Below are 16,648 nucleotides of genomic sequence, written 5' to 3'. Positions count from 1 at the left end.
AGAGGAGAAACATAACTAGTTGGTAGAAGTGGTGGGTCTTGAACCGAAACCCAAAATTAAATTCACAACCGTCATGTTCTATTGCAAATAAGGGAATGACGGACACCACAACCAGACTGTACTCCCATTTAATGGGCTATTGGATCTGATTTGGTGCCCGTGTAAGAGCAAAGCCTGTATGAATCAACCAGAGAAGCACACCTTATATGCTTACAGAGGGATCATCACCTGATCTACCACTTGTATAACCTGGAGACCCCGATCTATATTGGAATGATGTATGTGGGAGACTCCTTTTCCTTTTGAGGGCAATAGATAATGTAGATGTTAGTAGGCATAAAACATAGATTTCGGATTAAAACAACATTGTGACATAATAAATAATCTTTAACTTACATCTAAAGTTGAAATTTGAAGATATCTAACCTATTTGATGTATCTCTTCCAAGTAAGTCTCAGGGCTATAAGTATAAACTAAGACCCAGAAAGACGAACTCATACAAACTGAACAAATAACAGGCTAAGAAAAAATTCAAGCTAAATATTAAATGCTTATATTATAAATCTGCTCATTTCATCATTTCATTCATAATATCTTGCCAGCTTCCTCTTCTACTGACAACTATTTTCGTTCCAAAAGCTATCACCATTACATCACAATTAGCTATATATGGAATTGAATCCAGTTAGAATGGGGGGAGGGCCTATAATATCTAGTTACAGACTCCTTTGTTTCTGGCTATAATCGTTGCTTTTGATAAAATACTCCTTATGGGGACTAAATAACTAACTCTTTTGTAACACATAAAGAAACACAACTTATGCTTAATTGGAAAAATATGAACTAATGCTTAAGAGTCACCTACCCCAGCCCGTGGGGCCCATGGTGCTCGGTAATGGCAATGCTTCAGTCCTACACACAGCATGAGCTTCTTTCATTGCTCTGTTTTCCTACATTTCAACTCTACTTGCTGAGCAGAAAAGATCTCCATAAGAACACTTCATTTCCCTGGCCAAAACAAATTGATAATTATAAAGTAACTAAGTTGACTTGTGTTGTATTTCAAGTGCTTTAAGAACTTGTGTTGCCCTAAAAACAAGCCCTTTCAGTCTTGATGTGAACTTGTTTGGTTTTAATCACCCAGATTCTATTCACTCTCCCACCTTCTTCCCCATGGTCTCTCCCCTTCTGATGACTTTCCTGCTAGAGAAATAGAACAGTCCCATATTTAATTACCCAATACTCATTTCAAAGAAATGTTAGGGTAATTTCATCATTGCTCAGACCCAAACAGAACATCTTACAGTACAACTTAACAGGAACCAAGGAATTAACCTCCTTAACTATTTTATAGACTTTCAAATTTCCTCCAAGATTTTGTTTGTTTTGGTCCTATTCACCAGTGTTTAGTCTCTTTGGTTTTTTAAGTGGATCCATAATTCTATCTAAAAAGCCAACTTCCATCTTTCTTATTCTCATTGCAAGGATGCTTACAACATCTCAGCTAGTTAGAGATATAGGGATTTCAAAGACTGAATAACATAACCCTCTCGTTTTACAAACAAGGGACTTGAAATCTGAGGAAGTCAAATGACTTTATCAGCGAGCCACACCTCTTACTTTTCTTCTGTGGTCCACTCAACTGATTAATCTTATTTTCTTAATTCCACTATCCACTATCCCATATCAGACTCCAAAATGATACATTTAACATATTTAATAAACATGTATAATTATTAGTTTAATGGGCTTTAAACTTCCCAAGGAAGCATACACAAAATACCTACTCACCTAAATAGACAACACATTCTCTTTGGGATAAACAACTGTGCAATGACACCCATTAATGTAGAATTTACTTTCAGAAAGTCCTTAGAGGCAGAGTGACTTTGCAATCTGCAACATTCACCAGCTAACCTACAACTCCAGATAGTCTGACAAACTACTACCCTGTTCTTAAGAGGAAGTGTTAGAATTGGTCCTTTGCCTCAGTCAATACCTATTTTCTCAGTTCTATAGCAATTTCATAAAAATATGGGGTATTCGTATGGTTTATGGGTTACATTGAGGAAAATGAAAATTATTATTTTCTTCCAAAAGTATAGCCCTTCAGAGGCTATCAATTGAAAGGCACTGTGTGCGTGGAGATGGCTGCTGAATGGGGACTGAACTATAGTTGGGTGGAAATTCAGTGCTTTGGCCAAAAGTTGAAAAAACTGCTGGCTGTTTTAACCTCAGTGTCAGGTGGAAGGAGTCTGGCTCCAAATGCAGATCATTTAAAACTATCAAGACTTTTTCTTCAATAATACCAGCAAGGCTCATTAGCCCCTCCAAACATCTCAACTATTCCATTTTCTACACACGATATTTCACTGGAGAGCTGAACAGATATTATTTTAAGAAATGAAAGTACTTCTTTTCCTCAGAAGATTATTAAATGTGATAGCATACTCAAAAATTCAATAGCTACTCCCATGCATTAGGAATAACCAAAATGATTTGTTCATTTATTTATTAACTATTTATTAAGTGTCTATGTCAGACTCTGTTCTTAGTGCTGTGGAACAATTAATTGTGGTGAACTGGATAAAGTTCTTGGCCTCATTTGAATCCATTTGCTTTGCAATTTGACAAAGTCTTCCCCCGCTCCACTTCCGGGTAGAAGTCTCTGTTACAAAAGTAGCCTCAATCGACAAGTGATGTGTGAGAACACACTAGGTTTTCATCCTAATATGCAATATAGTTCCCATCTTGACGTTAATATAATCACTAATCCTTCTCCTTTGACTGTAAATTTGGCTGACAATTAGCTTCTCCTTATTTGGAATTCTAATGCGCAATTGCCCCTACAGAGCTCATTAGGAGTCTTGCTCAAGTTACATGCATGCTGGTTCATAGCTAGCATATTTTCTGACATTACGAGTATGCCTTATTAAGCAGAATCTTGCTGAATGAGGCAGACACCCAATCTCTTCCTCATTTTTATAAGAGAAAAAGAAGATACTACTGAATTCCCAAAACATAGGCCTTAAGCAGTCTATGAAAATGTAAAACCAGCCTATACAATGACCATAATTTCTGTTGGTTATAGCAAGCACATTATGAAATATCAATACTTAGAAAGTTTTCTTCATCAACATTAGACATTTAAATCAACTGTGTCCACTAAAAATCTAATAAAGCAATACCATTTATAAACATGAATATTGGCTTATTGCTTGGTGAAAATAAGTAATTTATATGAAATCAGAGACAGGCAAAATTAATGAGTGGCAATAAAAATCAGAACAGTGGTTGATGGGGGTGGACTAGAAGGGGGCATAAGGGAACTTTCAGGGGTGATAATAAATGTTTGTATCTTGATGGGGTGTTGGATAAATGAGTGCATACATTTGTCAGAACTCATCCAATAGTTCAATGAAGACTTGGGTATTTCACTGTATATACATTATACAATTGAAAAAACCATAATAAATGGATAATTGAATATGTGAGGGAAAATTGTAATCAGAATTACTGTTTAAGGAAAAATAAATTCAGATGTTCAACAAAGGTTCAGGAACAGTTTCCTGGAGAAGTAGCAGCCAGTAAGAGAAGTGAAGAATGATCCTGAATGAGAGAATGGAGGAGAGAAGGCCAGTCTGGGTGCTGAGGGAGGAGCAAACACAAAGGTGTGGTTTAAGTGAGGAACGATGAGAAAGGAGGCTGAAAGGCCCACAAGAGCCAAGTCATAAGGGGTTTTAATGTCCTACTAAGGAATTTAGATGTCATCCTGAAAGGAATTTGGAGGAAGTCTGGAAGATTTAAAACTGAGGAGTGATGTATATATAGATACACAGACAATCTACAAGCAATCTGAGGAAAGGATTCAAGGAATTCATGTCAGAAGGTCTGCAGCAAACCTTTTAATTGGTTATTTCCTAATCCAGGTGAGAAAATGAGCGCCTCAACTAAATCAATAGCAACAGGCATGGAGACATGGACCCAGGGGACAGATTTATTAGTCATTATTAAGGAAAACACATGATGGAATCTGGTGACCCATAAAAGAGAAGGTGAGGGATCAGGAAAAGTCATGGCTACTGACCCTATTTCTGGCTTGGGCAACTGGGGGGATGATTGTGTTGAGGTGGAAAATGCAGGAGGAGCAGAAACAGAAGGGCAGGAAGTGGAGTTCTCTCAGCCCATCATATTTTAGTGCCTGAAAGACACCCAAGTAGAGCTATCCAATGGGCTCCTGGGTACATGTGGGGTGACCACAGCTACAGATTTGCCCAGGGTGGTTTCTGTTTATGGTTATTGCCCCGGAAAAAAAAAATTAATAGCACTATTTTCAATCCCCCCAAATGTTCCAGTTTTGTCAATAAATTATATGGTCACCCTAGTCATATGGCACAGGATTTTAGGCCACTTGTGTTCAATTTAGAGATAAGACTTTTGGTGTCATCAGCACATGGGTAGTAGATAAAGCAGAGGTAAAGGGCGGGATCACACAAATGGAGATTTTCATCGAACCTGAGAAATACCAACAACAAGAGAAAGGTGGAGGAAGAGGGCCCCAAAAGAGGAGAATGGCAAAAGGTATCTAGAGAGCTAGAAAGAAAAGTAAAAAATAATAGTATTCTGGAAAAGAAGGGAAAATTTGTTCAAGTGATCCTCTCCAGATGACGATACACCCCTCAAGAAGAGGCCTGCTTTCCACCGTCCTTGGATGGCGCCAGCGTCCACCAAAGGCCCTTATGTGTAGGAAGTACTTGGTAGATGGCTGATGATTAATTAGTAGAAAGAGGCAATTTCTGTTCCTAAGTGGCAAATAGTCTTATAGATGCCCAGTTCCCAAAATGTGAAATTCTTTTAAAGTAAAATTTTAGTTTCAGAAGCTATGATACAAATCAGTTGTCTTTTTCCGAAAGAGAGTACATATTATAGCTCTAACAACATTATATTCTCTGTGCAAGTCCCCCTTGCTTCAAATAATATACAAGGAGATATGTCTTTGCCCATAATTCCCTCAAATACTGGCTTCTCTTAGCTTTTACTGCTCTACATCATCTTTGACTGTAGCAACTTCAATAAGTATTGTCCTTCCTATTGTTTGTATGTGCCTAACAACTAGAATTATTTCCCCCTATCATTCTTACATTTTTCTGTCATTTCCACTGCATCTTGCCAAAAACAAAAACAGCAACCAAGACACTCATCTCCTGGAAAAAATCTAGAAATTAACTGTTTGCTATCCATCCATAAATACAACATGCATAAAGACTGGCAAAAAGAAAAAATTGTAGAGTGACATAGCTAACTAAAACCTTCTTCCTCACTCTCAAAAAATGAAAAGCCAAAGTTTACTTGACCAGGTCTATGCATACAGACCTAAACACTCCCAAGAACAATAATTTACATAAATCTTCTAAGATTTGGAAGCTTGTCATAATTCAGAATGTAAATTGGTATTTCACAATCTAAATCTTAAGTAACATTTATCTACAGTCAATAGCTTATCTGTGCTGATGGCATGCAAAAGAGGAAAAATAAGTAAGAAAAGAAGGACCCAATACCTACCACTAACATGAAGCACAATGGGCATAGATTCTGTCAAATCTGTGGGATTGAAACTGTCATACAGAAAGTTCTCAATAAATGTCAGTTTCCTTTCCTGTTTGAATAAGTAAGAATGCTTCTGACAACAAGAAGAATCGGTTGGCTGACCAGGCCCATGTGAACAAACTGGCATGAATCACATGACTGGTGGCACCCTGGGAACGGGTGAGTAGTTGTGAGCCCGAGGCACTGAAGAAAACCCATCCAAATGCATTTGTCTGGATTATTCTATGACCGCCGTAATATGCATACCTCCTCTTTTGGATCAGTTAGGACAGGCTTTAATATAGAGTGCGTTCTAGAGTCCACTGTGTGCTGCTGTGACATCTTCTACTAAGTTCAATACAAGATTATCTACCTCTGGGCCACTTCACATCCACATCATAGACTGAGTTTCATGACAGCGTGTAGTAAATTTGTCACATGGAGGTGGTCAAAAACAGAATATAAAGTAAGAAAAGGTATTTGGACCATTCTGTAGCAAATCTTGAACACAGATTGAAGAAATCTGGATTATATCTAATGGGTAATAACTGATATACTTCTAGTTTTTAGCCAGTGGCCTGATATAATGTTGAGGAAAGTTAATCTGAAAAGTTGAGGAAAGTTAATCTGACATCCTTCAAAACAGATCAGAAAGGCAAACCAAAGAAGGCAGAGCACCCGAGATGATGACAGTAATTGTGGGACTAGATTTTGGAAACAGGGTATATAGGAAATTTAATCTATCCTTCATGTGCACTTGTAGGTTGTCTTAATATAGTTATTGACATTTACCCAGTATTTCAGACTGGGGTTTCCTTCCATTAGTGCTAATGAAATTTTACAAAGGTAGTATAAGAACAGCAAAAACACAAGTGTGTGATTTCTGACACTCAACTTAGTGCCATTTCATCCATTACAAATTAGTTTAGACATGATATTTTTGCCTTAAATTCTGAAAAATGAAATTAATTCAGTGAAATTGCTTGGCTCAGCTAAACTTTCAGTCTTCTAAGTAATCATCACAATTGGAATCGGCTAGAAATGGCAAAGTTTTAACTTGCAAAGCAGGATAATATTTTGAGATGTTAATGAACGGGTTTTTTTCTGGGTAAGTTTCCTCGAGTCCATTACTTTTCTCTCCACCATTCAGCATCCACAAGGGGAGTATGAACACAGTCGAGAAGCTAATTGATCTTCTTTCAAGATCAATTACATTTTTACAAGAAGTAAAAATGAAACAGAAAAATAGCAGAAACAATATTTCCAAAAGTCTTAGTTCTCAATTTCAAGAGCCACAAACTTGAGAGACAAATTTTGTTTTTTTATTATAAAGACTTATCAAGCAATTGTTTAAAGGGCTGAGAGTTAAGTAGTAGAGAATCAAAAAAATGAGGAAGATGTGTAGGCAGATGGACATGAAGGGGAGAACTCTCTGAATCCTCCCATGTGATCGTTTACTCATTCAGCTAACTTCTCTGGGGGCTTATCATGTTCCAGGAACTGGCCTTGGGTGCTGGAGATACAGCAATAATTAAAAAGGGCAAAAATCCCTCTCTCAATGAGATTACACTCTAAGTGGTAGAGACAGACCCCCCCCCCCCCAAAATGAGATAACTCAGTAAAATGTTTAGTAAGTTGTGTGGCAATAATTGTGAATGAAGTTAAATGTAGTGCACGAGTAGCTTAAAACTGGTCAAGAAATAGAGTGGACACCCAAAAGGAATCTCACACCAGGATACGGAGAACACAGAGTGTGCCGCCATCATGATCAAAGGGCATCATAGGAAATTTAGACCCCCAGTTGTCGATCTAAGCAAAGGGCTTGAGGTTCAACAACCTTGGGGGGCCAAAGTACATTAGAGAGAGGTGGGCAAGGATGGGAGTTTTCAGAAAAAACCTGAGGCTTCTCCCCCAGTGCCAGTGCAGTCAATTGATTGCAAGAATGGTTACAATACTTCACCTCTCCCTGTATCTACAGTCTTTGCAACGTGATTTTGTAGCAACTCCCATCCAGAAGTGGAATTTATCTCCCCAACTCCTGAAACTGGTCTGGCTTTGTGATTGACTTTGGCTAATAGAACGAAGGGCAGCCACGAGTGTGTGATTCTGAGCCTGAACCTCAAGGGACTATTCGCTCTTCTACGTATTCTTTAGAAACCCTGCCACTACCGCCTGAATAAGTCCAGGCTACCCAGCTGGAGGATGCGAGATCACGTGCAGGAGAGCGCAGTTAACCCAGCGAAAGTCATCCTAGACCTGACGACTGACAGATGAACCCCAGATGTGTCAGTGAGCCCTAGCCCAGCAGGGCTGCAGATACCTAAATGAATCCCCCAAGACCATGAACAAGATCTAGCTGATGGCTCATGAGCAGTAATACATGTTTATTGTATCAGCCACCGAGTTATGGGGTGGCTTATTTCACAGCAATAGCTAACTGATACAACCAGAAAAATGGGTGAATGTACATTTTATGAATGTAAATTCTCCAAGGCCTTAGAATATCCCTGGGTAGAGGTGAGAACAGGAAAGTGGAAAATATTAAATTAACTAAGTTTAAATTCTGAGTTAACCACATTTAAATCTGGAAGTAATTAAGTTACTTTTGATTGGGAAAATTGGTAGAAATGGGGGTTTGTGAACTGAGGTTCTGTACAAAAGAAAGAAAGTCACACACACACATGTGAGATGCGACCGTAAATTATAAACCAGTTACACTTCCGCTAAAATAATTTCAGTTATACTAATGAGGCAGCTGCTCCAGAGAAATCAATGTTGTCATTACTCAGCCATGCCCTTCAGGGACCAGAGCACCTGATATACCTCAAAGTTTCTGAATCAAAATGTAATTATTTCAAGAAATCTGTTACTGTTGTTTCCATAGCACATTATTTAATTTTAAAACTTGAGAGTACTCTTTCTGTATATAGTGGATAGCTTCTGCGAGGAAAATGTGAAATTAACAGGACTACAGCAAAGGTCATGCAGCCTCCAACCCCATCAACAAGGCTCCAGACATCCTCATCCTCAGCCACTGTGTGATCTAGAGTAGGAGTTGAAAAAAAGCCCTCTATATGTTTACTATTGCTTATACAAACAGTATCTAAGTACCTACTGTCCTTGACCAAGAACTTTGATAAAAGGGTAAGAACTGGGAATGAAGGGGGGAAACTGGGTTTCAGATAGTATTACCCAATTCTAGATGTTAGAAGTCAATGAATTAACAAGACTAGGACCCAAATCAGGATTGATAATTCAAAACAAAACAAATGGAAGGAATAACAGTAGAGAAAATTGTGATGACTTTTCTAAATAATACTGCTTCTCTTTTCTTTGTTTTTTGAGAACATTCAAGGCCACCATATTTCACAACTCCACAAGTCAATGCTCACATCCTCGTCTATGCAAATGGCAGCCACTACAGGTGTGCAGTGTACAGCCCAGACTGTGTGCGGCTGCCACGAATACAGGATTGACCTTGCTGGTGTGTCACGCCAGGAGAATATCTGGGCTGATTAAGGATTTAGAAATGAATCATTTGTAGCTTCTATGTGCTGGCACTTTGCTCATGTTATACCACTTGATTGCATAATTATTAGTAATTAAAACTATTATTTATTAATAATTGTGTTATAATATATTATAATATCTCTAGTAATACACAGCTCCAAAGTTGCAGTAGGGGAAAAATGCTTATATTCTTGCTGCTCAAAGTGTAGCCTACCTCAGACCGGCAACAGCGGCATCACCCAGAAACTTATTAGAAATACAGAATTTCAAGACCAACTCCAGGCCTGCTCTCCACCCAGAACTACTGATTCAGAGTCTGCATTTTTAACAAGGTCCTGATTTGTACGTACATTAGAGCTTGAGAAACACTAATCTACATAACATCAAGCAGTATCATCTATCATACTATTCCTTAACTTCCAAGACTGTGCCCTTAGGTAGGTGGTGAAGAAGTCTGCATTTCCCCCTTGGGTTATGAAAATTGTTTATATCTCTAAACTACTTGGAGAATCATATTAAGTGATGGATGCTACCCACAGGAAAAAGGAAATAAAAACAAAATCTGCCTACAAATTCAAGGTGTCTCAAAAGCATCCATCCATATCTCATAAAGAGGTCGGATAGATGTCCCTGGCCTTTGAATCTGGATGGGGTCACGACTGTCACAAAAGTGGTGACGTATAACTTGCAAGGCTAGGTCACAAAAGGCAGTGCAGCGCCTGCCTGGACCCCCTGGCTTGCTTTGGAAACGCACTGCCATGCTGTGAGAAAGCCAGGCAGCCACATGGAGGTGTTCCGGCCAATAGCCAGCCTCAACAACTGAACAAGAAAAATGACCCTTTGTATGATTTCAGGCTCCCAAACTTTAAGTCATCCCCAGACTTTTGGCTGCCCCAGCCCTTATCACATGGAGCTGAGATGAGCTGTCAGCACTGAGCCCTGCCCAAACTGCAGATGTGTGAGGCAAATAAATGCTTATTGTTGGTTTAAGCCACGAAGTTTGGGGTGGTTTGTTATGCAGCAATAGATAATCAGAATAGATCTGGTCCATGAGCCCCAAGTAAGGACACCTGCCTAAAAGTGCCCTCTCAGTGTTGCCACGGAGAGTGCAACAGGCTCTTCTAGCAAGCTACAAATTTGGAACACAAGGACCTTGACCAAAGCAGGCTTCATTTGCTTTCTTTTCCCACTGGGCCATGAGAAACTCATGAAAATGAACTGCCAACAGCAGCCCTTGGTATCTCGCCATCCCTCGGGTTAAAAACTCACTATCTTAAGAACCCTGGATGGTAAAATACGTCTTTGTAGAGTCCTACACAGCATGGTGGCTTCTAAGATTAAAATATTGCTTATAGCTACATTTATATCTTCTGCAATTAGAAGGTGGGTCTAGAGTCCAGTTGACCTTTCTCTCTTTATTTGCCTGGATTCTCTGAGACTCTCTTCCTCACTGATCACAGGCCCCATAAGGTCGCTCAAGTCAACAAAGAAACTCTAATAATGATCAAATCTTTTGCCAAGAAAGCACATGTGAGTTCTGAATAAGAAAGTCTGGTCACGATTGTTCACTGGCATGTTTAGGGGACTGGTCTTAATCAGTCACTGTTCTAATTCTCCACTGTCCATTATGGTAGCCACATGGGGTGATTTATCTTTAAATTAAACTGAAATAAAATAAAATTATAAATTCAATTCCTCGGTTGCATGAGGCTCATTTCAAGTTCTTGACAGCCACCTGTGGCTAGAGGCCGCCATATTACACAGCATAGATATAGGACATTTCTTTTTTTTTTTTTTTTGTATTTTTTTTAACATCTTTATTGGAGTATAATTGCTTTACAATGGTGTGTTAGTTTCTGCTTTATAACAAAGTGAATCAGCTATACGTATACATATGTCCCCATATCTCTTCCCTCTTGCAGGACATTTCTGTCTTCACAGAAGTTTCTATTGAACAGCACTGCTCTGAATATCTAATATTAAGCATAAAAATTCTCTTCTTTTACTTAGGTATACTTTCCATCTACTCTTTGGTGATCAAGGACCCTGGCTTGTTTGACAATTTTTAATTTAAAAATAAACTTTCAAGATTAGAGTAGGTTGAAGATTGCATTGGATGCAGTCCATGTCTTGGAATTTTCTCGTTTGAAACAATAAAAAATTTTGTCTTCCAAAACTAACAAAATGTACCATCTCTGCCTTGTTCTATAAAACCAATTTCCATGATATATATTGATTCCAAAAAGTGGGTATGATCAGCCAGACATTGGCTAATAAAAGTTTTCAGGGATGTTCCTGATGGCAATTCATTGATGTTTAAGGAAGAAGAAATTTCAACATAGGATTAAGCGCCTCTAAGTAAATTGACTTGACTTAACGACAATTTCATTTACAGAAAATCAGGTTGTAAAATAATTCTTCTAGAAACAAAGGGAAAGCCTCTTTCTCAGAAATCATCTTTCTTCAAAGCCAAAGAGGGACTTGGGAAAAACTGTCTCTTCCCTTTCCCAAAAAACATAGTTCTTAGTTCATTTTTATTCAAGAGAGCATGGATGTCAAAATGGACAATTCAAGCAAGTTATAGTCTCCTCATCAAATAAATGTGCAAGTCTTAAAAGCTAATCGAGGTGCGCCAATTATGTCTTTTTCCTGTATTTTAAGGATAATCCAAGAATTTTTTTATTGGTTAAATCTATGTAAAAGAGATTATGCCATAATTGGCCTTTAATATCAGGGATGCACATTATCTCTTTAATTCTTAAAAACATAAGATCAGAAAGTAAGCGTGAACAAATTGTTGACTCATTGTTTTTATGCTACAGGGGGTGGAGAAGGGAGTTATATTTATAAAGGAATCTCTGAGAATTCTGTTTCCAGATCATAGTGTTTCTTAGCCTAGTTGAAAGGAAGTGGTTTGGTAATATATGTGGAAACAATACAAATATCATAGAATTACCTTTTTTTTTTTTTGGTGGGACTCAAAGGATTTTTCTTTTTTTGCAATATCACTGCAATAGTCATTTCACTCATAAATTAAAAGCTTAGTGCTCTAAATCTAAAAACTATAATGGTACACAGATCACAAGGCCCTGGAAAGCTACTTAAAACTATTTTTGAAAGTTTTAGAGTATGGTATGTACATAAAGAGAGGTTTTTTTTAAGTGTTCTAAAGTTGATTGAATAATAATATAAAAACTAAAAGTCAAAAATATCACTATGACATAAAGCAGCATTATATAGTATTTACACTATGAATATGTCTGTATTCTGGTTAAGTATTCAGTTCAGAAGAGTCTGTGTAATTAATCATGTCTGTGCTTATATATTCAACACTAAAATAGAAAAATACCCTATTGAAGAATACCAATAGAGGACCTTCAAATTTTAATATGTGAAGAATTGACGAGGACTTACAGCAAACTAATGAAAATGATTAAAGATTTAAAAATAGGATTGAGGAATAAAGGTTAAATGATTTGACATAATTTAAACCCAAAGAAAAGAAAAACAGGAGGTGTTTTAATAATGATCTCCAAAACATGAAGGCTTATTACAAAAGAAGTGAGTCTCCATCTCTGGTATCGACAGAATAAAAGGAAATATTGAAAGATAAGTAGACCACCTATTTTCTGGTAGAAGGCTGTGAGACATTCTGTCACAAGCTTAGAAAACACTGCTTTCAGATTGTATAATGGAAATTTTTTTAGTTACATAAAACTAAAAGTCACTATCAAAGATGAGGCAAGCTCCCCAACGGGAGCCCTTTCAGCCCCGCCTTACCTTGTAGATTCATTTTTTGCCACTAAGAGAGGAGATAACAGTCATACCCTTCACTCTCCAATCCTAATATCATGCAAACAAAACATCTTAGCAAGCTACCCCTATCCTTACCACAACTACCAATCCATTTTTCACCTGGTAAAATTTATTAAAGAACAGAAGAAAGAAGGGGACAAACAAGTCATTAGGGAAAGGACTAAAATATTTGTCTATACTACATAAAAGTTGAACATAGGCTGAGTGATGAAAAACTGGAATGTTACTGAAGTTAGATCAAACCGAATTTACATTCCATCTAAATGAATAACCTGTACTCAAGGTTACCTGCCTTCATTCAATCAACAAATATTTATTGATCACCTACAATCGTACTGCGCATCATTCAGCCCCCGTGGAAATACCAGCGAGCAAGATATAATAACGCCTGTCCTCACGGAGCTTATATTCCATTGAAGAAAACTTGTGTAGAGTCTTATATATCACTGCAGGAAATTTGGATTTTATTCTGAGAATGTTTTTCACAGAAGAGTGACATGATTTAACAAATATTTTTAGAAGATTACTCTAGGTTCTATGTGAAGAATCAACTGCAGAAGGGCATGAGCGAAAGTGGCCAGGTTAGATAAGAGACTAACGCAATAATCCAGGCAAGAGGTGATGGTCTGGACAAGGGTGGTGGCAGTGGATGTGGTGAGAAGTGATCTGATTCTAGAAATAATTATGAATGTACAGTCAATAGGATTTATCGATAAACTGGATTTGAGGTCTGAGAGAAAAGTCAAATACAGCCCCAAGGTTTTGTAGCGGAAAGACGGAACTGCCATTAACCGAGGTGGGGAAGACTGGGGGTTGTGGAGGGCGGAGGTAGGGGGAGATAAGGCGCTCAGTTTTGAACAAATGTTTGTGATGTCTGTAAGAACACAAGGTGGAGATGTCAAGCAAGCAATTAGATGAACTTCATGTCTCTGAACTTTGTTCTGCTTATCTCTAACATTGGGTAATAATTATGTGAGAATCAGAGCTAGCACACATAACGAACTTGGCACATAGCGGGTAATAGATAGAGTGAATGGTAACCACCATTACTATCAACAAATCTACATGAATGTTGGTAGGGGAGACTAAGAAAGATCAAGAAGGCAAGGGGCAGTTAACTATGGTCATAATCATGCTACAAACCAAACAACCATCAAATCTCAATGGCATAGCACAAGAAACATTTATTTAGCTGACTGTCGGCTGATCTAGGTTGGGCTCACCCCTGTGTCTGCTGCCAGCTGGAAATTCAATTGATTTAGGCTGGCGTCAGCGGGGAATGGCTATGCTCTGTGTGGCTCTCATCCTCCTCCTGGGACTAGTATATTTGTCCCATAATGAGAAGAGATGCTAATGAGAGAAATACTGAATAGTTAAAAAAAAGTAACTTCATTGTAATTTACCATTTGTTTTCTTACCAACTAAAACTAATTCCAGTGTGAAACGGTCTTAGCTGTCCACCTCTAAACCCTGCTCATCAGCTCAGAACTCCCCACACTCTGTTGCCCCCTAGTGACAAGGATTCACCCTGGAGGCACACGCTCAGGGGCCATCTTGCTCAAAAACTGAGTTAAATTGCACCTGATATAATAGGAAGGTCCTCACAGATCTACAGGCTCTCAGCAATCTGACCACAGCAGTGACAGATATCTTCCACTTTAAATACAGGGAAACGATGTGTCACTTGCTGCTATAACAACACACATGGCCAATCATTTCTGAATGACCAAAATATTTCTAGTCTGTTCATAATCATGACTCAGATTCAGGGCCCATCTCAAAAGTGATCAGTTAACTTTTAGTTATTACTCACAGTCATTCTTACCCTTAGCTTGATCTCTTAAAACTCTGGGCTGATGATACATATTAGAAAGCAGGGGGAGGATATTAAGAACCGGGCTATGTTTCTTCAATTAAATTATTTTTATGAGCCGATGTTTTCACTGATGGAATAATGTACCAATGAGTACAAGTTAATACTAGGGTATGAAATGTAAATGCAGTTATCTGAGATACAAAAGATTCTGTTATCTATGTTTAGTCCCGCTCGTATTATGTATACAGACATACAGCATATAGATTTAAATATAGTTTATGAGGATGGAATTATGGTTTAATTATTAATTAAGCAATATGTGGCAAGGCAACAGTTCTGACATTTATGAGAAAATTAAATTTCCAACACAGAAACCATAAGACACAGTCGGGCGCATCCAATCCCCAAGGATGTGATTATCTAATGATAAACCATGTTTCCTGCAGCTGCGTGATTGCCGTGACCAAAAAAAAAAACGTTTATTATAAGAATGTGTTCTTTCTGTATGAAGAATAGATGAAGTTCATTGCACAGAATATCAAACAGATGTTTTGACCAAATTGTGTATCTTCAATGGATGAATTCTTGCTATTTAAACTGGACAACTTCTGAAAGCAGATATAGTCTATATGAGGAAAATGTAAATACTTCTCCAGCAAATCGTGCATCACTGTAAAATAACAAACAGCTAGTAAAGGTACAGATGCAGGCAGTTTTGAGCTTTCCAGCTTCATTTTGTATGTACATATACACAAAAGCTCGTGAGGATAATACTGACTCAGGATGATTTGGAACATTTTTCCATTCATGGCACTAGTTCTGCTATGGTTCCACCATCTGTGGATGGACTTGAGAGGACTGGCAAGGATAAGGCACACGATCTGTTTTTGTTTTTGTTTTTTTTAACTCAGTTTAGAAAAAAAATCTAACTTTTTTAAAATATAAAAACATGACATCTTGATCTTATTAGGCCTACTCTATGTTAGACAAACTATAAGGCACATATATACACACATCATTTAATCCTAATCATAACCTCAAAGTGGCATTGTTACAATGACTACTAACTAAAGTTTAGATACGTAAACGTCTTACCCATGACCACACAACTAGAGAATACAAACACTTGGATCTGAAACTAAGGTCTGTCAGACTTCAAAAGCCATGATTCTCTTCACTATGTCATGGTGCTGGATATTTTCCAGTTACCCTGGTTCAGATCTACTTTCCACCCTTCTACATCCTAATTTTGGTCCTTGGAGCCTGGTCTGTGGGGACTACGTCAACATGCTCCATTTCCTTACAGCTTTTGTTTGGGTTCAGCCAAAGGGAGTCCGTGCAGGAGATCTGACACCTACTATCTAGAAGCTGCCTCTCTCTCTCATTCTTCCATTCATTCATTCATTCTCTCATTCATCCTCCCTCCCTCCCTCCTTCCTTCCTTCTCTCTCTCTTTCTCTCTCCCTGCCCACCCTCACCAGCCCCTAGGTTCCAGTAACGGCTCCCACCCCTTGCTCATTCAGGCCATGGTGCCATCAACCTCCCTGATATACCTAGCCCCAATTCACTGCACCTTCTCTCCTGGTTCCTACCCCCATGTATAGAGTTCCCTTACTACGCTATCTTCAAATTATTTAATCTGAGTGTTCCATCTGTTTCCTGCTGACACTCTGATATAGCCATGCTTTTTTCAATTTATTAATATTCTATAAACATTAGTTTGATTCTATTCTTTCAACAAAGTTAAATACAATTACTATTTTCCAGACACTGCTAGGTTCTAGGGACACTAAGATCTAAAATACACACCTGCTTTCAAGAAGCTCACGATCTAGGACAACAATACATTTTGATAAATAGTATTACAGAGGAATTTACAAAGAAGGGGTACTGAATCTACACATAAGGGTTAGAGGAAG

At 38.1% G+C, this 16,648-nt stretch overlaps 1 long non-coding RNA gene across 1 annotated transcript in view; it reads right to left on the bottom strand.

The window, feature by feature from the left end:
* The window catches only part of LOC309653014, a 226,922-nt gene extending 211,310 nt beyond the window's left edge, over positions 1–15,612 (bottom strand). The window contains exon 1 of the long non-coding RNA XR_014258979.1: positions 10,876–15,612. This is a non-coding gene — a long non-coding RNA (uncharacterized lncRNA). The remainder of the gene's footprint in view (positions 1–10,875) is intronic.
* Positions 15,613–16,648: the final 1,036 nt, after the last annotated feature.

The sequence above is a fragment of the Balaenoptera physalus genome (assembly GCF_965194825.1).
Source record: "Balaenoptera physalus genome assembly, chromosome: X".
Lineage (NCBI taxonomy): Eukaryota > Metazoa > Chordata > Mammalia > Artiodactyla > Balaenopteridae > Balaenoptera > Balaenoptera physalus.
This window is presented reverse-complemented; position numbering and strand designations above follow the sequence as displayed.